The sequence below is a fragment of the Podarcis erhardii genome, assembly GCF_964252035.2.
Source record: "Podarcis erhardii genome assembly, chromosome: 3".
Taxonomy (NCBI): Eukaryota; Metazoa; Chordata; class Lepidosauria; order Squamata; family Lacertidae; genus Podarcis; species Podarcis erhardii.
This window is the reverse complement of record NC_138507.1, coordinates 25,633,071-25,657,235: the sequence shown is the minus strand read 5'-3', so window position 1 is coordinate 25,657,235 and position 24,165 is coordinate 25,633,071. Positions and strand designations below refer to the sequence as shown.

Here is a 24,165-nt window from a genome sequence, read left to right as displayed (position 1 = left end):
CCGCAACCCCAGAGTCAATCACGACTGGACCTAATGGTCAGAGGTCCCTTTACCTTTTTTATGCTGCAAATGGTTGCCTCTTTCATCAACCCTGCTCCCTATGTTAAAACACAGAGCTAGCATGGTAGAAAATGGACTAGATTTGACTAGAATTTTTCTTCCTGCTGTGCTAGTTTTTGTTTTAGTTATTTGAGGGAGTCTGCCCCTGCCTGACAGCGTTCAAAAATTATATCTATGCCACTTGAGACTACAGGTAGTGGAGAGTCTACTCTACTAGTTTGTGATTCTACTACTTCATTTTGCTGGGTGTGCAGAGTAGACCGAGAAACGGCATACATAATCTTGCACAAAATGTTTGTATGCCTAAATTTCTTTGAAATTAATCAGGCTGGATTCCAGTCTTGAAGAATTGGGCAGTGGATTTCTTCTCGCACACAGGAGGGAGGCTTTCCAAATTTCACAAGAGCGATTGCCAATTTCTCAGAAGGAAACAATATTTTATTTATCCCATTCATCAAATTCCACAGCTTCTGCACAATGCAACTGACTTAAACAATAATAAGCAGATTCTATATTTAACATAGCTTTTATTAGCTTTGTCCAGTATAGGCAGATAGCTTTAGTAAGTATATTATTTGCTATTAATCGAGTGCCTCATACTTGTAATTCATTTTATATCGTTTGTGGTTTCCGAAGGAACATTCTTTACTGCCCAGTGCAGAAGGCTCTCGCGAAGGAAGTACAATGATCTGTCAGAATTTAGATGACATTTTTATTATAGACATGTCAGGATTGTAATATCTGCTTTTGCAGACTATCATTGTATTGCCAAACACACCTGCTGCTCATAGATACTTGTTTACACTGAAGGAGATAAGGCAAAAGGAAATATTTCAGAACCTGCAACAAAGCAGAACAACAGTAATAGAAAGATTGCCTGTGTTATTGAAAAAACAGCGCAGGTCATCCAGATGAATCCGTATTATATCTTCACTTGACAAAAAGAAAAAAGAATTGCACAAAACCCCGCCATTTGTATCTGATAGATATAATATCCATTTTAACAAAATAAACATTCATGAAATAGGATAACAGTATTCTGTGATAGGTTTGAAGTTCAACGAAATCAAAATGTAAATACAGATGTATTTGCTACATATGACCAGGCAGGAGATCTTTATTTATGGCTTCAATAATATCATATATATCGCATCCCAACTCAAAATAGAAAATCCTTTTAATGAAAAGCAAGTGATTGTTAGGGCTTTCAAAAGTGACTGGTCTAAGAGAAGGTATTAAAATGAAAACTCATTACTAGAGATCCTGGACAATGATGTTTTAAGACAAAGCTTTCAGGAGTGAAAGTTTATTAGGACTACGAAATGCACTAATGAATGGCTTTGTAAGAAAGCATATGAAAAACAAATAACAGTAGTATTTTCCCAGTGCTAAATAAGTCACAAGCCTTTATTAGACTCTCAGTTTTGAATAACTGCTGCAAAATAAATTGGCTACACTGTAGTTGGGGGAATGATGCCAGAATCAGGTGACCTCAGCCAGCCTGCCCCTGCCTGCCACCTTATTTAAACAACCAGTCCAAACAACTGTCTGTCAGCTTCGTCCTCGTTATTCTCAATGTTGCCCTTGCAAAACTGTCTGTCATTGCCTCTGGCTCCACCTACTGTTGGCTTCCTTGCTGTGGGATACTGGCACCCAAAATGCATAAGTAAAGGGTTAATGCTTGAAAGGGCTGTAGGACCCTGTGATGTCATGCATTCTGTGGCAGTTATTTCAGTTGGGTCAGTTATTAACCGTCTTGTGAGTCTTAACAGTTAGAGGAGCAAATATGTGGCATTGTGCTGGTGTCTGCCTCAGAGTCAGAGACTGGATCTACACTGATCTGTAAAAAGGCTTTAAAAAGTCAATTTTATGCTGATGACAGATTGCTGCTGTACAGTGCCCTCTGGTGTCACATGTTTATAAAGCACTGTGAACATCTTAACTGACCAGTGTTGATGAGTGCACAGCATATCAGTCAGTCTGTAAATGTTAGTTTATAATAGGATAGCTGGATAGCTCAGTTGGTTAGAGCGTGGTGCTGACAACGCAAGGGTTGCAGGTTCAATCCTCATAAGTGACTGATGTATATTCCTGCTTTGTAGAGGGTTGGACTAGATGATCCTTTGGGTCCCTTCCAGTTCTGTGTGAAGTACACTGAACACTCTAAAGCACTGACTATGTGAAGCTTAATCTATGTAAGATGCTTTAACAACTAAAAGAAACATCCACCTGCATTGTATATATATTTAATCTGCAACAGCAAGTACACTAAGTAAAAGTTATATGCTCTTTAAACCAGAGTGTCTTGTGTAATTTTTACGGGAGGAAAAAGAGAACTAAAGGGTCAAACGACCCAGGACTGTCTTCCACATACTCTGCAAATGTCTAATTCCCCACACTTTCTTTCACCCCACCAGTCCCAATAAACATCAGCCTTCAATGCCTGTAACTGACATAAAAAGCCCTTCTTTTGGTACTTACTTTGTGTTGCAGCAGCTAACTAAACTGAGCATATAAACAGGCAAAGAGACTTTTATATACAGACTGTCTCATTAATATCAGACAAGACCTAATGAAAGTATCACCAAAGCTGTATTCCCTAATGTCAGACAAAATTATAGCCATGATACAGACCTCATGCCTTGCCACTACGCCTACTGCACTGTGTCTTCCCACATTTTAAAACTAGATTAGAGGAATAAACATGAATTAAAATATTGATGAGAAACACATTTGCATAATGCGCTGCTTAAAGGTATCAGTCTGGAAATATAATGGACTGTTAGAACTTTATGTGGAATTAAAGCATGGGTTTAAACACCATATCCTGGCCATTTGAACATTAGGGAGGGAGGGATTAAAAGTAATTTGGAGTGCCAAATTACCAGACCATTAGTTTTCAAACATGTTTATGAGACTCTTAATCTAAGGGTGGTGGGTTCAAGCCTCACGTTGGGCAAAAGATTCCTATATTGCAAGGGCTTTGACTAGTCGACCCTCATGGTGCCTGCTATGATTATTGTATTATTATGCTATCTATTATTATGCTATGTATTATGCTCTTATTATCATGCTCCATAAATTATGTTCTTAATGTTGTATGTTGCCCTGAGATATTTGGATAAAGGGCGGTAGTGAATAAACAAACAAAACAAAAAATTAAGCAAAAAGAACTGCCAGGGAGTAGACTTGTTCTTTGCTGGTCCAGTGGAAGTCAGAGGGAAGCAGATTTCCTCTAAACATTAGGAGAAATTTCCCAACAGTGAAAGCTGATCAACAGTGGAGCAGATTGCCTTGGTAAGTGGCAGGCTCTTCTTTTGAGAGGTATTTAAGCAAGGGCTAGGTAACCATCCACAAGGGAAGCTGCAGTTGGGTTTTCCATTGCAGATCCTACACTGAGCAAGGTGTTAGACTAGATTCCCCATAAGGGTCTTTCTAACTCATTGATTGTGCCTGGACAAGCCAGTATTGAGCCTGGGACTTTACACATAGGAATTGGGTATTCTATCACTAAACTCCTCTATCTTAACTTAATGATGACAACATATTTGCATCATCAAAATGACTCAAGGGAACTGTCCAAATGCTGAATTGCAGCTGCTGTAGTCATTTAGACAAAACAGTGTGTGAGGATTCATTACCTGTCTACTAATTTCTGAGGGAAAGGAAAGTACTATGCTCGCTTGCTAATCCCAAAACCATCAAGAGTTCTGAAACTGGGGTGGGGTGGGGGTAGAAGCACTACAGCGTAGACCAGAAATACAACTGGGCTGTCACATTAATTACATGCTTGAAAGCAGTTGCAAAAATTAGGCAGCTGTTGTTGAGTACTTTTTGTTGGTCCTTTTACAATCATATTCAGTAATTTATACTTGTAATACTTAGGGTTCAATTTCTTTTAAAAGAGAGTCATTTATAAAATGGTATGAAAACCCAAAATTTTCATTGAAATCAAACAGAAATGCATGTATACGTAATTCTTAGAGTCAGTGGTTAATGAAGCTGGACCGAGCCCCTTAAGACTAATGAAATAAATGAATGAAATTTCATGTACTTGGGGAAGTGGTATTTTTAACATTGTTTTTAATTTGCTTAATGGTGTTCTTTTTATAGGCAGCCAAATTGCCTCCATTTCTAATGACTTTCTAATACACAAAGACTAATTGTATTCAGTTATGCAATTAAGCTAAAATATGGTTGTAATATTCGTATTATAGTAATTGTTATTAGTATATATGGAATTTAAACTTGTTTATTACCATGGAGAAGAGCTTTTAAAAAATGAAAATGTTACATTAAAAAAAGAAAAAGGAAAGAACTTTTTCCTGTTTCATTGAAAGAGCTAGTTATAATAAAAACAGAATCACTACACCAGTAAAAGTTTGCTTTAGATAGCTTATTTTAAATTAAATATTAATACATCGATTTGCATTTTTACGGAGAGAGAGAAAAGCAATCAGTGGTATGTTACATATTATAAAGGGAATATACTTTTAAAAACAAACATTAGCTCTTCTGCCAGACAGCAATAAAAAGCCATGTTTAAAGTACACATGTTGAGATCCAAATATCTTGGTGTTATGCAGAATACAGGGCATGTATAAATTAGATCTCTGGAGATAGATATTATTTGAACAACGTATTCTTTCAATCTATCTATGCCATATCTAAATCACTGTATTTGAAGTTCCAGCTACAAAAGTGTTTTGCTACGTGTTGGAGATCTTACCTTGCAAGTAAAATGTTTTACCACTCGGAATTGTTTGCGAGAGAATTTCTGCCCTAGCTCCCACTCTCAGACACTGAATTCTTGACTCAAGTATTCCTTTGCTGCACAGACAATGATCCCCCTTTCAGTTGTGTTTCACAGCAGCCTGCCTGCTGCTTGGTCAACCCTGGGTTGAGGAATGCCCCCTGACATGCACCAAGTGGGACAATCACGCCAAGGCTGCCAGTCAGAAGGGGTGCTATGGCCCATATGGGCTCCCTGACTGCAGTACTCATTCCCAGACCTCTTTAATAGGGTCCCTAAATGGCCAACCCCTTTTCTATCAAAATTGTGACATTTGCTATGAAGGAGGCAAAAACCTGCAGACGGGGCAATTTGTCTGTAGGAAAAAATCCTCCCTGGGCCCAAATATGGTGACGAACTATTCGATAGCAAGGTCCTCACACTGACCTGCCTGCAGGACCACATATGAATAGGATGGGAAGATGGGGGATCCCACATCGTCTGAGCAGGTGGAGCCCAGGTATGGCTTCAGTTTATAGGAACTGGGCAGACCCAGTCTCAGCATCACCCGCCCACCCTGCCATCTTCCGATTGGCTTGTTTAAATGGGCCTTTCATGCCAATCCAAGAAGAGGAACTCCAGTTAAGCAGCTGTTGTCTGGAAAGTACAGTGTTACCTCAGGTTACAGATGCTTCAGGTTACAGACTCCGCTAACCCAAAAGTAGTACCTTGGGTTAAGAACTTTGCTTCAGGATGAGAAGAGAAATTGTGCTCCAGCAGCGCGGCAGCAGCGGGAGGCCCCATTAGTTAAAGTGGTACCTCAGGTTAAGAACAGTTTCAGGTTAAGAACAGACCTCCAGAACGAATTAAATTCTTAACCAGATGTACCACTGTACAAATTAAATAAGTTTGCCTGGAAAGAAATTTGTCCCCCATCCCTGGTTCATCTTTATTCCTCTCTTTGAGCGGTAGAGCAACGCAGTTTTTATTCCACAGCAGACTCTATTTAATAAAAATGGATCTTTAAAATAAAAATTCAAAATTACTCTGGAATGTGATAAGCTCCATCCCTCTTGAGCTGTTTTAACATTAACAGAATGTTAAAACCTTCAGTGAGCCACATTAAGTTACACGGCGACAATGAAAGATATGAATGAATGAAAAATGAAAAGATAGAAAAACATACTGCAAAGGTCAAACACTATGCTTTCAGTTCTTTATTATGATGGACGTGCCAATTATACATCTTAGTATCATACTGTTTACACACCCACACACCTAGTCCTTCCATGACCCCTGGGCTGGCTCTTTCCAAATCAAATCCCAAATTCACAGTGACTCTCCCCTACCGTATCTGGATAAGGATATGAGAATAGATAAGGTCAATGAATGAAGAATGACATTATTCACATACACCCATACCATTTCTTCATCATTCTGCATTTACTTTTCTAGGAATAAGGAGAATTTCTAAAATTAGCTCAAGCTTTGGGAAATGCAATTCCCCCCCCCCACACACACACAACTTCCCATTTCTCCAGCATCTCTCCCCAAACCCCACCATGGTTTGCTCCTGTTGCACACGTGTGAATTGATAAAAACTTTTTAAAAAGCAATGTTCCTGTTAACATTCTTTCTCTCTTTGGCAGCATTTTAGTAACACGCTGTTGAACACCCCTCACAAAACTAATCCTGATTGGCCATACTGACTGAGTGCTGAGGGAGATCTTTTTAACGTAAAAGAAAAACATCCTTGGCAACGCATAATTGTATTAAGGAAACCAAGACTACTACCCCTTTCCTAGAATGGCAGAATGGGATTTGGGACAGCACTATGGGAGACTTGTGATTCAGCTACATTAGTAAAAAAACAACGTTTTGAATGCGTTATAAATATGCAACACCAGATGGCACCAGAGAGCAAAATAAATTCTATGCAATTTTTACATAGTGCTTTTTTCTTTTGTTATATTGATTTAATTTCTGACTTATTTAGAGCTGATTCTGTGTAATGGATTGTATGGCTTGATAATGGGGGAGTTCATAGAATGGTAGAGTTGGAAGGGGACCCAAGGGTCATCTAGTCCAACCCCGTGCAATGCAGGAATCTCAACGAAAGCATCCATGACAGATGGCCATCCAACCTCTGCTTAAAAACCTCAAAGAAAGAAGAGTCCACAACCTCCTGAGAGAGAATCTGCTCCACTGTCATTTGGTTTGGGCTATCAGCAAAATCTAGAATTAGATTGCTTCTTGGGTTCTTCAAGCTTTAGATAGCATTAATATACTGTATTTTTTTTAAAAAAAAAATCTGCTCATAAGACTTTAAATCTGAATTCACTGGAACTCAGTTCTGGCACCTCTCAGGCAGGTAAGTGTTCATGCAACTGTGTTTCTAGAAAAATGGCACTGCAAGTAATGCACACCTCAGTAAAATGAAAGATTTTTTCTGAACAAAATTGTTCTTTGGGGGGGAATGGGGGGGGTCATTGAACTTTAATTTTGAAGGTATGTAATGATTTACATTGCCACTGTTTTCCAGATAGGGAAAAGCATTCTGAACAGGTACTTGGAAATCAGAGAAGATCCCTACATCTATCCTATAGTAAATGCACTTTTAGCTTAAAGAAGCATTGGCAGCAACAACTTCTTAAGTGGGATGATTTTAAAATTCTGCAACACCCCCGCCACTCACTTATCCGTTGTTCCACATGCTGTTTCACAATACCCCTAAGGAAATAAATTTTGAGAGCCTCCCACTCAGTTCTAAATATGTAGTATCAAAATGTGGCATAAAGCTTAGAAGGATATTTTTTTATAATAATAAAAAATACGAAGAAGAGAAGGTGACGGAGGTGCCTTTAGATGTCCTCTCAGCCATAAGGGAGGTGCTTAGCTAGATGTAACTCCCACTTGGGGGGGGCACACAATATTTACATGACATAACTATCTAGGCAGGACTTCATCTTGTGCGTCTTTCCCACAGAATTGTCACCACACTGGAAGTTGCAGTTGTCTAAGATACGTGATAATGTGAGCTGCCATCTGACGTAGCACAGCCCAGAACACCACTTTGCCATTTCAGTGGGAACTGGACATCAGCCTCCATTGTTAGATGATGATGATGATGATAGATAGATAGGTGATAGATGATGATAGATAGATTAGATAGATAGATAGATAGATAGATAGATAGATAGATAGATAGATAGATGATAGAGATTAGATAGATAGATAGATAGATAGATAGATAGATAGATAGATGATAGAGATTTTCCCTGAACTGTCAGAAAGCCTCAATGAATGAATTCCTCCAGGTCCACCTCAAAGGAAATAAAAATTAATCATTTCTAGAAAATGCTGGAAGAAGCACTGGAAGTTTTTCAAGGTTGACAAAAACCAACAAACAAAAGCTAATGGAACAACAACTGGGTTCTCTTAATATTTAGCTGCTTCCCAATTAGGAATATCATGCTCTTGACAGGAAATAATGCTCTCTCAGTAGCATAATTTGAAGTTAAGGAGAGACTATCTCTAGTAAGACCTCCCTGCCACCATTTATTCCTCACACTTAAAGCATGAGGTTCTGAGCTGCTGCCTCAGCAGAGGTTAAGGTCATATCTACCTCACACATTTAAATCACTGTTACCACTTTCAAACTCATGAAGAATCCGGTGAACTGTAGTTTGTTAAGGGTGCTGGGAATTGTAGCTTTGTGAGGTTAGCACCCTTAACAAACCACAGTTCACAGCATTCTTGGTGGGGATATGACAACGCATGACTGTTAAAAGTGGTAGAAGAGTGCTTTAAATGTCTGGTGTGGATGTGTGTTCAGATTCTAAAACAGAGCTATTAAACTTTAAGGAAACAAATTTCAGCTATTTTACTAATTCATGTATCATCTTATTTCACTTTTCTAAGCATGGAAGAAAGGAAAGTACTGAAAGCTTTTTGATGACAGAGATTTGGTGAAAATATCCTGTCATACAGTAATCGTCATAGTAATCCATTACAAGTTGGACATTTCTGTAAGTTTTGTTGTTGTTTTTTTTAAAAAAACCCACTTTACTTCTTCTTTCCTTTATTTTCTGTGAAGGACAAAAGTGATGCAGTTTTACTGCTGCCTTGTTTGACTACTTTGGGTATATATTCTTTGCTTTGATAGCCCCTCCTTTGCAAATCTCTCACATTTGACGGAGGGGAAAAGAAGGTCTGTATTTATGTAAAGTGTCTAATGAAGGAAATTCATTTCTACATATAGTTTGATGGATCCCCTGTCATGTTGCTCATTACTTTGCCTGAACTTAATAGTATTCTCAGGTACGTATGTTTCTCATTACTATCACATTAGCTTTCAATCAAGAAACTGTTTAAGAATTCCCTATTAACTCCATTGAGGCATTAGGGGAACTAATTAATTCTTCAACTCGGTCATTTATTAGGTTAATTAATGGATCCTTTCGGAATACCCTCCAAATGATACTAGCATGGATACTATGAGGTGATGACTATATAATTTGGCCAGGTTCAGGTGCCACATTAAACCGTACTTTAAAGCAAACTATAGTTTCATGTGAATAAGCCGTGTGCTGGTGTGTGGTGTTCATGAGGCCCTACAGTTGTCCTCCTCCACTTGCAGTGAGAATGAAAGAAGCTGAAATGAGGCCATCATTTGTTTCCCTCAACAAAGCATAAGTGGTAACCAAGCGTAGGTGCCCTGGTCCCTTTGTCCCCCCCAATAAAATATTTAGGGAGTGCCCCCCAATATTATCTGCAACCATACACAGTCCTTTCTTCCCTCTCTTGGGCAGCCACTTCCCCGACCCCCACCCCCAGCTGGACACCACCCTCTTTTCCTGTCTTGCCTCCTGGTTTTGGGTGCCATTTTTGATTGCATCTGAGCCGTGGCAGCTGGGGGCAGGCCAGTGGGAGAGGCCAGTGGGCAAGCGGGCAGTGCCAGATTACCAAATAAGCAGAGTATATGGGCCCCATGTCTTTTTGGGGCCCCGCAACAATGGATCAAAATAATATTGATTTCGTATTGAAATAAATTTACAATCAAGCTTTCTTAGTTCGGTGTTATCCCCACTAGAGCATACTCACAAGGGGCCCAATATTTTGTCCTGGCCTAGTCGTGGCCTACCACTTGTTTGGGGGAACAGATCTGACTGACACAAGACAGATTAGCTTTCCCCCCCTGGTAGTGTAGCAGGAACTTAGGGGAAAAGGGGCATGTAAATTTTTGAGCAATGTTCGCCAGCACGTTGCTTCTTCACATAGTATCACAGACGGTTTTAATGGGATTTGCAAACCAGTCCACACTATTTCCCTTTTCGATTACAGGGGGAAAATCCCAGCTGCAAGAGAGGGGCTTAAAAACATGTTAAAAGAAGCAACTTAATTTCCTTTTTTCTCTTTCCAAAGAGTGAAGAGACCATTTAGAAATGGGGGGGGGGGGGAGGCAGGCAGTAACACTTCCCCTCCCCTATATCGGACTATACTTCACAAGCTTTTTTATGTGCATTTATTGTGAGGTATAAAAAGGTAAACACAGTAAAACGTCTTCAAATATATTCTGCCCCCCACTGCTCAACAATGTATTATTAGGTATTAAATCTCCCCACAGTCCAAACCTGAAATGCTTATGATTGCTTAAGATTCCCCCCCCCCCTTTGGAGATAGTTTGATTTTTACTTTGGAGTTGACAGTGTTTTCCTTCTAGAAAAAAGGTGCTGGTACTGTGTATCCTTGAGTACCCCCTGGGGGAAAAGCTACTGGGTGTTGCAACTTCTATTTTATTGTCTATTTTATGTCCATGAATTGAGTTTGAGTCCAAAGGACGAGTTTGACTGTTGCAGCCACAAGTCCTAATGGTTTACTTCTGAAAAATGCAGCACAGGTTGACATTCTCAGTCACCTGAGCGGTCAACTTTGGAGACAGGGCTGGGCTGAAAATGCTGCTGTTTCATCATGGTAGGTAAAGTCTGACATATTGAAATACGTGGCCATTGCACCAGCATTTCTACTGAGCTTTTCGTGGAGAAGGTATGTCAATTACAAATGAGCTAGCTGGCGATCTGATGCTTGCTTAGCATTGGTATCCCCAGTATGCCAGCAATAGACTTGGTTTTCCCAGACAACTGTTTCTTCATCTTTTATCAGCCTTCAAACTGTTTCTCGTTATTTAGGAAATGTAAGCACTTACCTGGATGCATTTCAATTAAGCCGTGATAACGAACTGCCAATCTGGCTCAGTTTGAACACATATGGAATGATTTCTTGGGTTGCCATATTATATTACACCAAACACACACACATACAAAGTTATGCACAGTTAGATCAGGCACCCCCAAACTCGGCCTTCCAGATGTTTTGGGACTACAACTCCCATCATCCCTAGCTAACAGTGGTCAGGGATGATGGGAATTGTAGTCCCAAAACATCTGGAGGGTCAGGTATAGGGATGCCTGAGTTAGATGCTTAGATCCAAAGAACCATGAGTGCAACCCTGCAGAACCACGGTGTGGCGATCAACAGGGTCCCTGGACGTTTAACGGTCTATTGATCCCTGTGCCACCACTGTGCTCACTTCCCCACTGCCACCAACCCATTACTCTCGGGTAAAACACTGAGTCCAGACAGTTGTTAAAATTGAACCAAATACAGTGGTGCCTCGCAAGACGAAATTAATCCGTTCCGTGAGGCTCTTCGTCTAGCGTTTTTTTTGTCTTGTGAAGCAAGCCCATTGACAGCTTAGCGGATTAGCGCTATTAGCGGTTTAGCAGCTTTTAGCGGATCAGCTGATAAGCGGCTTAGGGCTTAGGAAAAGGGGTGGGGAAGGGAAAAAAACCCCGCAGGAACTCGCAAGACATTTTTGTCTTGCGAAGCAAGCCCATAGGGAAATTCGTTTTGCGAAGTGCCTCCAAAACGGAAAACCCTTTCGTCTAGCGGGTTTTCCGTCTTGCGAGGCGTTCGTCTTGCGGGGCACCACTGTAAACAAGTTTATTTTATAAGCATTAACAAGTTTATGGTTTCTCAGATAATATTCCTGTCAGTTTCTTAACTTTAGTTTCTATACCGGCCTATACCTTCCTAATACCTTCTGACTAATTATATCAACTGTTTGACTGACTCCTCTTAACAGAGTCTCTCACTCTCTCACATCAGACTAGCCCAACCCACAGACTTATCCTCTCTGTCTCTTCTCTAACTCTAGACTGACTTCTCAACCACCCTAACTCTAACTCTAACTCCTCTCCTTGGGTTCCCATTGGTTAGTCATTTTACAATTAGTTAACCCTTTCCTTATGAACCCAGTATGATGTCACACACCTAGGAGGGCAAACGCCACACACGGCCAGTGTCAACAATACATAAATAGATGAACCAATGGTCAGTGTATGTTCTTATGTAACTCCAGTTAGCAGCAGCGAAGTGCCCTTCCTGGGGCACACTTTGGAGGTCCTGGGCTGCCCAGATGGCAAGACCCTCCTCTTGTCCGTGCTGATGTGGTCCATAGGAAAGCAGAGCAATATGTATGGCACTAGGTGGGCTGCAGGAGGTGTACTCTTTGCTGGAAGGAGGCATACAAGATAACATCCAACCGTTTTAGGGACTCCACTCTGAATTTGTGTAGGATTTATTTCTTAGCCTTTTCTTCCCCCAAAGATGTTCTGCAAGGAAGCGGAGGTTTAGGACCAGACTTCTCCTTCTCCTATATGGGCTACTTTCCAGGGTGACAAGTCCCACCTGCCCCTTCTTATGTAACTCCAGTGGGCTATTAAAATAAGTTTTTCATAAAGTTTGTGTTCTCACTTAATGCTTTTCTGCTTTGTTGGAAACATACCTTCTGTGAGCAGGATTCCCTGCTATCCTAAGGTAAGCACTGTAAGATACTGTAATTAAGACTGAGGTTTTTAAAACCATATTAAATAATTGGAAAGTGTAATGCCAACCCAGCTGGTGACCTCGAGATTTTATTGTATGACACTAGCATTGGCTCTACTCATCAGTGCTATGCTATTAACCCAACTTTATGAAATCTGCTTAGTGACCTACCTATAGTACCATTTCAAACTGAGCTGCAGTCCCATATCTCTAACCTGAGAGTGCGTCCCATTGAACTTGATGGGACCTCTAAATAGACCTGAGTAGGATTTCACAGTTTGACTGTCAAAGGTTGGTGAATTCTGACAAATATGGAACTGGGACCAGAAATTGCCAGCATTCAATTTTTTGTCCCGTGTCCAGAACAGAAATTAATCCAGCGAATACAATTGATATTCACTGTTGTTGCTGCATTAAGTCTGCAAACAATACATAACTGGTTACACACCTCTATTAGCATTGTGCTTCCTTTGCATTGAAATTAGTGGGGTGGAATAAAACTCAATTTTTTGCCTCACACTAATACCATGGGGAGTGGGGATGAAGGTGTCAAATACTTGACTGGCCACAAACTGTATTTGACTTGCTGAGTGACAACTTCTGTTGACCTACTTCCAGTAACACTGATGGGGAACATATAATATTATTGGCTCAACAGAATGAAGTTTTTTCCAAACAAAATATTCACAAAGTGAAGAACAACAAAACACCATAATCGAACTTGGCTATAGGAACATTAACATATTACCAGGGAAACTGTATTATTCTGGTCCGCAATTAAACTGAATAGGGAAAGGATGTAATTAGCAGCTCTGCTAGGAACACTTCGGAGATTAAAATCTGTCTGAAGCTGGGCTCCATCAACAACTCTCTATTTAATTTATTGCTTTTACATTGTCAGCAAGCTTAGCCCAATAAAATTTACTAGCATGCCTTTTGTCAAATTCCTTTTCACACCATTCAAGGAGGATCACGAAAAGGCAGGATTCAATCTGTTACAAGGCATAATAGGCTTTCACTACCCATTTGTAATGAGGCATGCCAATGATTGACACAGATGTCAAATCGAGATCCAATGTGCAAACTCACACTGCTGAGTAGGCGGGCCGGAAGGGGTGGAGTCTACCCAATGCCTATGCCAAACCTCTTACATCTGTAGTCAATTAAGCTGTGGCCTGATTTTACCCAAAATGCTTTATATTCTTGGTATTGGGGAGGTTCCAAGGGAAGGGGGGACACCTTGCCACATAAATGCATCGTCACGCGACTTGGAGGACATGAGTTTATCACAGAACTATGGCACCTGAATCATGATTATGAAGTTTCTCCCCTTGTGGGGTTGTGTGTGTGCGCGCGCGCATTATAGAAACAGCCTTGTCACAGAGATATTTTAAAAACGGAGAGATATTTTAAAAATTGAGAACAGATATACAGAAGACCGCCTTGGTCCCTGCCTGGTCTGTTCTCCTAGCCAGCAAGTTTGTGTGTGTGTTTTCCTTGCATAAGTTTGAAGTGTTGCCTGTATACTGGTGTGAGTGCTGCTTGCTTGCCTGCCTGTAGGAGGTTTTTCTGGCTGATTGCAGGTGGTTTTTTTATTGTTTGGTTGCTGGCTGAGTGGATGCAGATTTGTAGTTCAGGTTTTGCTCTACCTCTCTTTCAAATCAGAAACAGTGAAGGCGGTGAAGGTCCTGTGTGAGTGTCTGGAGGTGGTTGGAGGATGGATGGCAGCTAACAGATTGAGGTTGAATCCTGATAAGACAGAAGTACTGTTTTGGGGGGACAGGAGGCAAGTGGGTATGGAGGACTCCCTGGTCCTGAATGGGGTAACTGTGCCCCTGAAGGACCAGGTGCACAGCCTGGGAGTCATTTTGAACTTGCAGCTGTCCATGGAGGTGCAGGTTAATTCTGTGTCCAGGGCAGCTGTTTACCAGCTCCATCTGGTACGCAGGCTGAGACCCTATCTGCCTGCGGACTGTCTCGCCAGAGTGGTGCATACTCTGGTTATCTCCCACTTGGACTACTGCAATGCGCTCTATGTGGGGCTACCTTTGAAGGTGACCCAGAAACTACAACTAATCCAGAATGTGGCAGCTAGACTGGTGACTGGTGACTGGGAGCGGCCGCCGAGATCACATAACACTGGTCTTGAAATACCTAAACTGTCTCTCAGTACGTTTCCAAGCACAATTCAAAGTGTTGGTGTTGACCTTTAAAGCCCTAAAAGGCCTCGGTCCAGTATATCTGAAGGAGCGTCTCCACCCCCATCATTCTACCCGGACACTAAGGTCCAGTGCTGAGGGCCTTCTGGCGGTTCCCTCACTGCAAGAAGCCAAGTTACAGGGAACCAGGCAGAGGGCCTTCTTGGCAGTGGCACCTGCCCTATGGAACGCCCTCCCACAAGATGTCAAAGAGAACAACAACTACTAGACTTATAGAAGACATCGGAAGGCAGCCCTGTTTAGGGAAGCTTTTAATGTTTGATGCATTACTGTATTTTAATATTTTGTTGGAAGCCGCCCAGAGTGGCTGGGGAAGCCCAGCCAGATGGGCGGGGTATAAATAAATAAATAAATTATTATTATTATTATTATTATTATTACTATAAGAACAGGCCTGGCTGCAGGCAGCAAAGTCATAGGATCGTAGAGTTGGAAGGGACCCAAGGGTCATCTAGTCCAACCCCCAGCAATGCAGAAATCTCAGCTAAATAACAGGCATCTGATGAGTATGTTTTTCATCAGCATACTTTGCATTGTTGGTAAATGGCTAACAAAATCCATGCAGTGGATCATAGTTATGGCAGAACTGCTCTGACAGTATGGATTTCTTTTCTGTTAAACTCAGGAAAAGGTGCTATTCCTAAAAAGACCTGTCCTTTTCCCAGTGTGATTCCAATCTTATGAACAAAAGAGCTCATCCGTTGAATTTCCACGCTGCTTTCCCCATGGCTGCCTTGCGCACTCCTGATGTTGCGCAGATAACATGTTGCGGCAGCAATTTCCGTTATCCCCTCATAACATAAATTTATGGACCTGCTATCGCTGACCAGTTATCGTGAATGATAGTTTCTTAAATGTCAAGCAATTAGCCAACTAATAGGAGACCATCTGGAAGGCAGTTGTCATCTGGTCAAACGAACATGTGAATTCAGCTCAATCCCCATTGTCATCACTTGGCGTGTAATTGTTCTGACTGATTTGCTGCCAGAAATTAAAATAAGGCATGCATTACTTTCTGTTCAGGACCACAGTACCTCAAGGGACCGCCTCTCCCCATATAAATCAACCTGGACCCTGTGATAATAATCTGAGGCCTTTCTTTGTGTGCCTCCTTCATGAGAGGGCCGGAGGGTGGCAACATGGGAACGGGCCTTTTCTGCAGTGGCCCCGTTTGTGGAATGCTCTCCCCAGGGAGGTTCAGCTGGCGCCTTCATTATATATCTTTAGGCACCAGGCCTTTTAAATATGTTTTGGGGAATGGGTTTTTTTTGTTTAGTTTTAACTATTTATTTTGTGCTTCTGTCTTATATTTTTATCTTGTGAACTGCCCTGAGTTTTTTGGATGAAGGGCAGTATATGTATATATTAAAAATAAATAAATATGTCCAAAAAGTTATTGTTTTACTGAGTCATTCTAACTGTAAACTTCTTGTTAACAAAATAGAGGAGGAATAATTCTAATTTTGATTTGTGGTCCTGCCAGCACTAGAAAAAGAAAGGAATAAGCGACTTGATCATGGATAGACTTTTTCTACTGTTTATTTTACCAAGCAAGGCCCATGCAAAAACACAAATCAAACATGATCAGACTCCAAGGAACAAGTGTGCAACAGCCTGAAATTCATGTTTGCAGCTTCATCAAAATGATTAGTTTGCTACAGCCTTCCCCCAACATAAGGTATTGGGCTGGTATAAGTAAAGATTCCAAAAGATCCTATTATAATTTTTCTAGGTTTTAGGGTAGGAAATTAATCAGTCAGACAGCATAACTTATCCATTAGTTGTTGATGGCAGCTAAAGTCCTAATTGCTTAGAATTGGGGGTGTGGGGTGGGAATAAGAGGACCCAACAACACAGAATTTAAATATTAGTAGCTGGAAAGTAATTACATTGGCAAAGTCGACATATTGGATAAAAAAGAAACAGAGAAAATCAGGAAGACCATGTAACATGAATTCTTTCAAAAACATTGCATCTGCTATGGAAATAACCTAGTTTTAGGTGATATTAATTGGTTTAAATTAATGGAGAGATAGGCGAGGGTTGTATTATGTTGGTTTAAGGGATGGTTATGCCAATTAATTATTAATTAAAATTAATAATAAAAATGCTTCTCATATTAAAATGGAAGTGGGACAAACAATTCTTAGGAGTGAACACAGACAAAAGTGAACACAGACCAGAAGCAGAGTGATTTGTCCGTCTGGAAAGAAATTAACCAAGTTCTCCCTTGCGCCTTGAGCTGATGTCATGTTAGAAACTGCATTCTGGACAGATGCACCTTTCTCCTCCTGCTCCTCATTATATAAATACCACATAATGCCAGAAATAGGTTCTAAGCAGTTCAAAAGGTAAAGGTAAAGGGACCCCGAACATTAGGTCCAGTCATGACCGACTCTGGGGTTGGGGTGCTCATCTTGCTTCATTGGCTGAGGGAGCCAGCGTACAGCTTCCGGGTCATGTGGCCAGCATGACTAAGCCTCTTCTGGCAAACCAGAACAGCACACGGAAATGCCGTTTACCTTCCCGCTGGAGCGGTACCTATTATTCTACTTTCACTTTGATGTGCTTTCGAACTGCTAGGTTGGCAGGAGCAGGGACCGAGCAATGCCCCGTCGTGGGGATTCAAACTGCCGACCTTCAGATCGGCAAGTCCTAGGTTCTGTGGCTTAACCCACAGCGCCACCCGCATCCCTCTAAGCAGTTTACAAAATATAAAACCTTTTTTTCAGTCAGCACCTCTCAGGTGGGCACCATTGCCATTCTAAGAGAACAAGGAAGGCATTCACAGTGAGTTCCGGCACCTCTTTTTCTAGAAAAATAGCACTGTATAAAACACAAGTTCCAAAAACATTAAAATATAAACATATATAAATAAAATACACAATAAAGCAATAGCACTTTAAAATACTATAAGGTGCAGAAAGAAAGAAAGAAAGAAAGAAAGAAAGAAAGAAAGAAAGAAAGAAAGAAAGACAGAAAATAAAACTGAATGCAAACATGAGAAACATAATGTGTAGTTGCTTTAAATTCAACCCCCCCCCCCCCAGCCAAACTATTTCATTCTGTATTTTTAGAAACTACGTAACCAGGAGCTATTCAGGCATTCATTTACCATTGTCTGCTTTACAACGAGGTCTAGTGATTGGCACCAAGGTTTGCTGAAAGTCCAGGGCTTTGGAAGTAAGTAACATTTTGAACTTGTCTGAAATCAAAACTTGATGGCAGCCAGTGCAATTAAGTGAAAATCGGTACATTATGATCTTTGCATCCTGCAAGGAGAGAATCCAAAGAATTTTGGCTCCTGCTGTGATTTCTAGGTCATCTTCAAAGACAGCACCAATAGATTGCATTATTAAAGTAATCTTAATGGTAGGTTACCACCAGTGCAGGAATAATCATGGGCTGGTCTGTCGCAGAAATCATTTGATGACCTAGGATGTCTGTAATTTATAAGTACCACACCTGGCTTTACTTTGCAGGAGATTTAGCCACCCATGCCAACGTCTACTTCCTCTCTGCATTGCATAGAATAATATTGCATGGAGTTACTTTTTAGACAGGTTTCTAAGGCAGATATAATAATAACCCTTTTGGCAGGCAGGTATTTTATTCCCCAGGTTTATGACAGCTCATCTGGCAGGATTAGAGGAGTATTAAAATTGCCCTATAATTTATGTTATTTCTCTTGCTGTTCGAAAGCTACCACCTCTGTTGCTTTATTCTATTGAACTCCTTCACTCCTTTTCATTCCTGAATGAATAGAATCTAATGCATCATCTACATGGAACGAACTATTTCTTTTCACCCAGAATAGGACCACTTTTATGTTCATTCAGAGCCCATCTTCCATTAGCAAAGCTGGTACTTTATCATTTGCCACAAAGATGGGAAATGAGCTGGAATATCAGTAACGGGAGTCGCAAATTAGCGCTTTGGCATGCTAGCTGATAAGACAGGGAGTAGATTCCTCAAAATAAAATGGACTTTGGTGGTTACAAAGATAGGGTGGGCATGGGTGCGAATCAACTGGAACCCTAGAAAGGGGGAAAGAATCAGCTGGGAGTTTTGAAAAATCGTAAGTTGCAAAACCATACATCATTCTGAAATGATGTCTGCTCCTGACAACAGATTTAATTACAACTGGCGTTTCTGTGTCATTTTCTGACATCATTCAAGCTAGAGATTTGACAATTCCTGAAGATAATACAAATGGATATTTGAAACAATACTAAAAAGGCTAATTTCCTGACCTTTCAATTTTATGTCCCTATCTCAGAATGCCAGTGTTTAATTTTTAAACAACATTTTTCGGGTTTTTTAATCACTAGAGCCTGTTCTACAAAAATCATTAAAATTGTATTGAATCAGAACATGGGAGCCTTTAATTGATATGCAAGCCAGATTTTTTTGTATAACTAAAAAGGAAGTAAGAAATGAGCTGTTGTGATACGGACTTTTATATTTTCAGTAAAAGAGAGATGAGGCGGTCATAGAGTTATTTATTTCCCTTGTGAAAGATCAAGACCTCCCTTTCGAAAGCCAACAATCAGGACATGGAATTTAGAAAAGCTCTAGGATGTGACTGAAATAATTTTATTTTCAAAATGACAGAAAAGATGGCAGCAACATGGGAAAAAGTACAGCAAAAACGATAATGGCCTCTTACCATCTTCTGAGTAGGCGGCATTTGAGGCCCTCATAGCCAACCACCATTCCCGGTGGCCAGGAGTCACATGTATGACCGGCCAATGAAGATCACCTGGCTGGTCTCATTGCAGGGCGGGATTGCCTATCAAAGTCCCTAATTTAAATCAAGAGCACTTGAACGGGTGGAGCCTCGCTGCTACTGTAATTTGCCTCGTTTATCCAGATTTCGCATTCTAGGTTGCTTGTTTTGACCATGTTTTGCCTCCTTGGACCCTGCCTGTCCGTGCTGTGGTTGCCTGAAGTCTTGTGGATTACGTTCTGCTACGGGAACTCTCAATGCCAATCAATATCTTTTATTTTAGAAAAAACTGAAAAGTCATGAAGCAGTGACAAACGTTTCTGTTCAGCAGAACTCTTCTTCAGAAGGGATGTTAAGTTTTGATTTTGGCTTACTTTCTTTTTTTATAAATTTATTTATTTGGTTTTTCAAATGAACGTTTTACACTCACATATCCAACACACATCATAAAATCAAGATTCCAAATAATCTCCTGGACTCCCCTCCTCCACTTTGTGGGTCTGATTGTTAGTCATTTCCTCCTGCATCTTTTCTATTAATCCAAATCTTTTATATCTCCATAATATCCAAAATTCACCATTAAACTACAAGTGTTATTCCATTCCTACCAACGATCTTAACTGTTTACAATGATTTTTAGGATAAATTATAAATTTTTCCCATTCCTTATTAAAATTCTGTTCTTCCCGATTTCTGATTCTTCTGGTCACTTTTGCCATTTCGGCATAATCCATCAATTTAATATGCCATTCTTCTCTGATTGGGACTTTATGTTCTTTCCATCTCTGGGCCAATAACATCCGCACAGCGACCACGGTTGCTTTTGACTTTCTTAAAGTGGGGAGGGAAGTCGGGAAGAGAAGGGATATGGGTGCAAAAGGCCCTGGTCAAGCTTAGTTAAGTGGCCTAAGCACTTTGTCATTGGGTTCAATAATAATAATAATAATAATAATAATAATAATAATAATAATAATAATAATTTATTTCTACCCCACACATCTGGCTTGGTTTCCCTGGCCACTCTGGGCAGTTTCCAAGAGAAGGTTAAAAATATTAAAATGTCAGTCATTAAAAACTTCCCTAAACAGGACTGCCTTCAGATGTCTTCTAAAAGTCAGATAGTTGTTTATTTCTTTGACATCTGATGGGAGGGCGTTCCACAGGACGGGTGCCACTACCGAGAAGGCCCTCTGCCTGGTTCCCTGTAACTTCGCTTCTCGCAGTGAGGGAACCGCCAGAAGGCCCTCAGCGCTGGACCTTAGTGTCATATCATAAGTCATATCATCGCTCTGAAACAGGTCAATATTCATATTACTGGTTGCACAGTAGCAGCCCAGTATGACAACCCTGGGTGCAGAGAGAGCAACGTTGCTCCCCCCTCAAAAAAAAAAAAAAAAGGCTTAGACTCCAGGACCACTGTTTATATTAAAAGCAGCATTTATGCCAAAGTATGCCAGATTTCTGGCATTTATATATACCACAAGAAGCAGTGGTATATAGACTCTCCTATCTAACTGGAGAATGGGATGCATCCTGGGCATAATTTTTGAAAAACTGCATTTGGGTTGGATCCTGCATTAATGGTGGCACTGAGTTTGTAAGTCTGGGGGAGGAACCCACGGCTTTCCAGAAGTTGATAAACCTACAAATCCCATCTTTCCTGAGCATTGGCCATGCTAGCTGAGGCCAGTCCACATCTAAAGGTCCTCTATCCGTGTTTTAGCACAACAGTGTGTCGTATCCCCTGTTACTTGGTCTTCATTGTGGCATAATTATCTGTAATGTCTAGTTTATATGAGAGAAAATTGGCTTATGTAAGAATTGCTTAATTCATTTGTAGATTGGGCTGCCAAGATGAAACAAAAGACCCGAAAGCAAAGTGAAGCCGAATAATTATGGGGGGAAAATGCAGCATAAAGTGAGACAAAGCAAACCACCCTATTAAGCCTCCCGTTTCACCACCCACCCACTTCCCTCAAACAAATCCACAGGTCATTAAGTTGGCCCAGAATGACAGTACATGAATGGAGCTCTCAACCAATATCATGAAAATTCGTCAAAGGAATATAATGTGAAACACCTCCCACTCACCCATTCCCAAAATATAATGGGTCATGTTTGAAAAATAGCTGTTTAACAGCAAGCTGTACATGCCTACTCAGAAGTAAAACCCAGTATCTTCCGTTGGGCTTTCTCCCACGTAAGTGTGTATAGTCTTTAAAAATCTCAATAAATCATATGAGGAAAGATAGGATGCCAATGGAAGACCACCACTGCAGCTGAGATGATAGGCTTTATTTAACAAAACAATACTTTTTGCCTGACTCCTAGTTACAGAAAGATGAATGCTTTAGAAATCAGTCTGGATGAGTGCAGATCATTCTTTGTTTTCTGGGGTGGAGTCAGTGTGTATTCAATGCAGTGATCAGGGAAGAATGTTGCATACTGTATTAACCTCGCTTGGCCAGGACAGGATCCTTGCTTAGCCAAAATGCTTACTGGGTAACCTTGGGCCAGGATAAAACGAAGAGGGAGCCAGACACACTGCCTTGAGCTCCTTGAAGAAAGAGCAGGATAGAACTGTAAAGGGACCCCTGACCATTTGGTCCAGTCGTGACAGACTCTGGGGCTGCAGTGCTCATCTCGCTTTATCGGCTGAGGGAGCCAGCGTTTGTCTGCAGACAGCTTCTGGGTCATGTGGCTAGCATGACTAAGCCGTTTCTAGCGAACCAGAGCAGCGCACGGAAACGCTGTTTACCTTCCCGCTGGAGCGGTACCTATTTATCTACTTGCACTTTGATGTGCTTTCGAACTGCTAGGTTGGCAGGAGCTGGGACCGTCGCAGGGATTCGAACTGCCGACCTTCTGATTGGCAAGTCCTAGGCTCTGTGGTTTAACCCACAGCGCCACCTGCGTCCCTATTGAACTGTATTGGGTGGCATTTAACGACATGTTACCCATTAATGGACCTAATTTAGTCATGTTCCATTAATTGCAATATGTCTGCTTGTGAGTAAAACCTAGGAGATGATGATGGGTGGCATTCAACTGAGTGTCCCACTGACCAAAAGAAGGGGGAAAGAATAAAATAACACAAATCAATAGATAAAGTAAAAGCAGAAGATAAGAAAAACATAACTGACCTTTTATTTTAAGGGGAAAGGACCTTGCAAAGTTCCTGGTAACAGCATTTATGAGTTTCCTGGAGATGTTAAAAGGGTCTTCTCATGCCTGCAACTCAAAGGAGCGCAGTACGGAACACACTGCAGGAATCTGCTTTTTGACATACAAAGACAAGGATGATTATTACTTTGATCAAATCGAATAAATGCCCACCAACTGGAGTCCTCCCAGGCACCGTTATAACCCCAAATTCCTGGTGCAATGACAAATCCAGGGTTACAGTCTTGAGCGATCAGGGGAAGCTGAGTTCCATCCATTATTGGCACCCATCTCTTCCTCTTCCTCCTCTAGCCTCATCGTCTCCCAAAACATCATTGCTTTAGTCCTCTCCAAGTTCCGCTTCAGCCAGTTTGCTTACATTATTCATTCCTCCATTGCTGCTGGACACTAAGCAAGCAATTAAGTAGTTTGTAATGAGGAATGGAAACCACGAGAATCCAGCCTATTACTTTGTTTTATTCCACTAATTGTTCAGTGGGGCACAGTACAACATATTAGTCAGTGTGTCGCTCATGAATATTTCCTAATCTCTGCAAGTGTAACAGCACTCGGGAAGTAATGAAACATTTAACTGTGAACGAAAACAACTAGTTAGAATTGCTTCATTTAAACTGGAGAAAGCAACAGTGCCTTATATATACAGTATATTTATTGATTTTGGGGGGGGTATCAAAAGCAATTGTCATTTCTAGATAGATTATGCATCAATTTAGAGGACAAAGTTAGCATTGATGGGTGATTACCATGTAGTTTATTAGGTGCAACCAACTGTACAAGCCGAAGAAGCGTCCTGATGAGAAGTCAGAAGTCTTGAGAAATTACTGTCATTGTGCCTGTAGCTGAGGTCATGCCTTGAGAGAGGCTTGGATTAATGATCTGTCACTTTCTGTAAACACACATTCCAAACGCCGTGAACCTCAACGCCGCTGCATGAAAATTACATTAAATAGGAAATGCATCAAATGTATGTTAGTAATATGGAAAAGAAACCAACAGGCCTCAAGTGGGGAAACTGGGACAGGGAGGGAAAGAGGAAAGTGCCATCAATCAATCATACAATAATGTTAGAATATTGACCCTTGTGGAAAACACAAGCCCACTTGCTAATCATGTAACACCAATGTTTCTTGCTAAATGCACTAACGGAAACAATTCTATATTACATGAAAAGTCATGGGTCATTCTATTAACCACTGCCTCCATCAGTCCCAACAAGGTGGAACTAGTGGTGGCAATGGCTGGGGGTTTGCCTGCCCAGCTGCACCCCCAGTAAAGGATCGGGTTCAAAGTTTGGCGGTTCTCCCTGAGGAACATTGCAGTTTGTTTCAACATGGTGGCATATAGTGTTTTAAGGA

At 40.9% G+C, this 24,165-nt stretch overlaps 1 protein-coding gene across 1 annotated transcript in view; it reads left to right on the top strand.

Annotated features, from left to right (window-relative positions):
* Window positions 1–24,165, top strand: part of SH3YL1 (SH3 and SYLF domain containing 1) — a 474,176-nt gene that overhangs the window by 209,998 nt on the left and 240,013 nt on the right. The gene's annotated exons all lie outside the window — the stretch shown is intronic.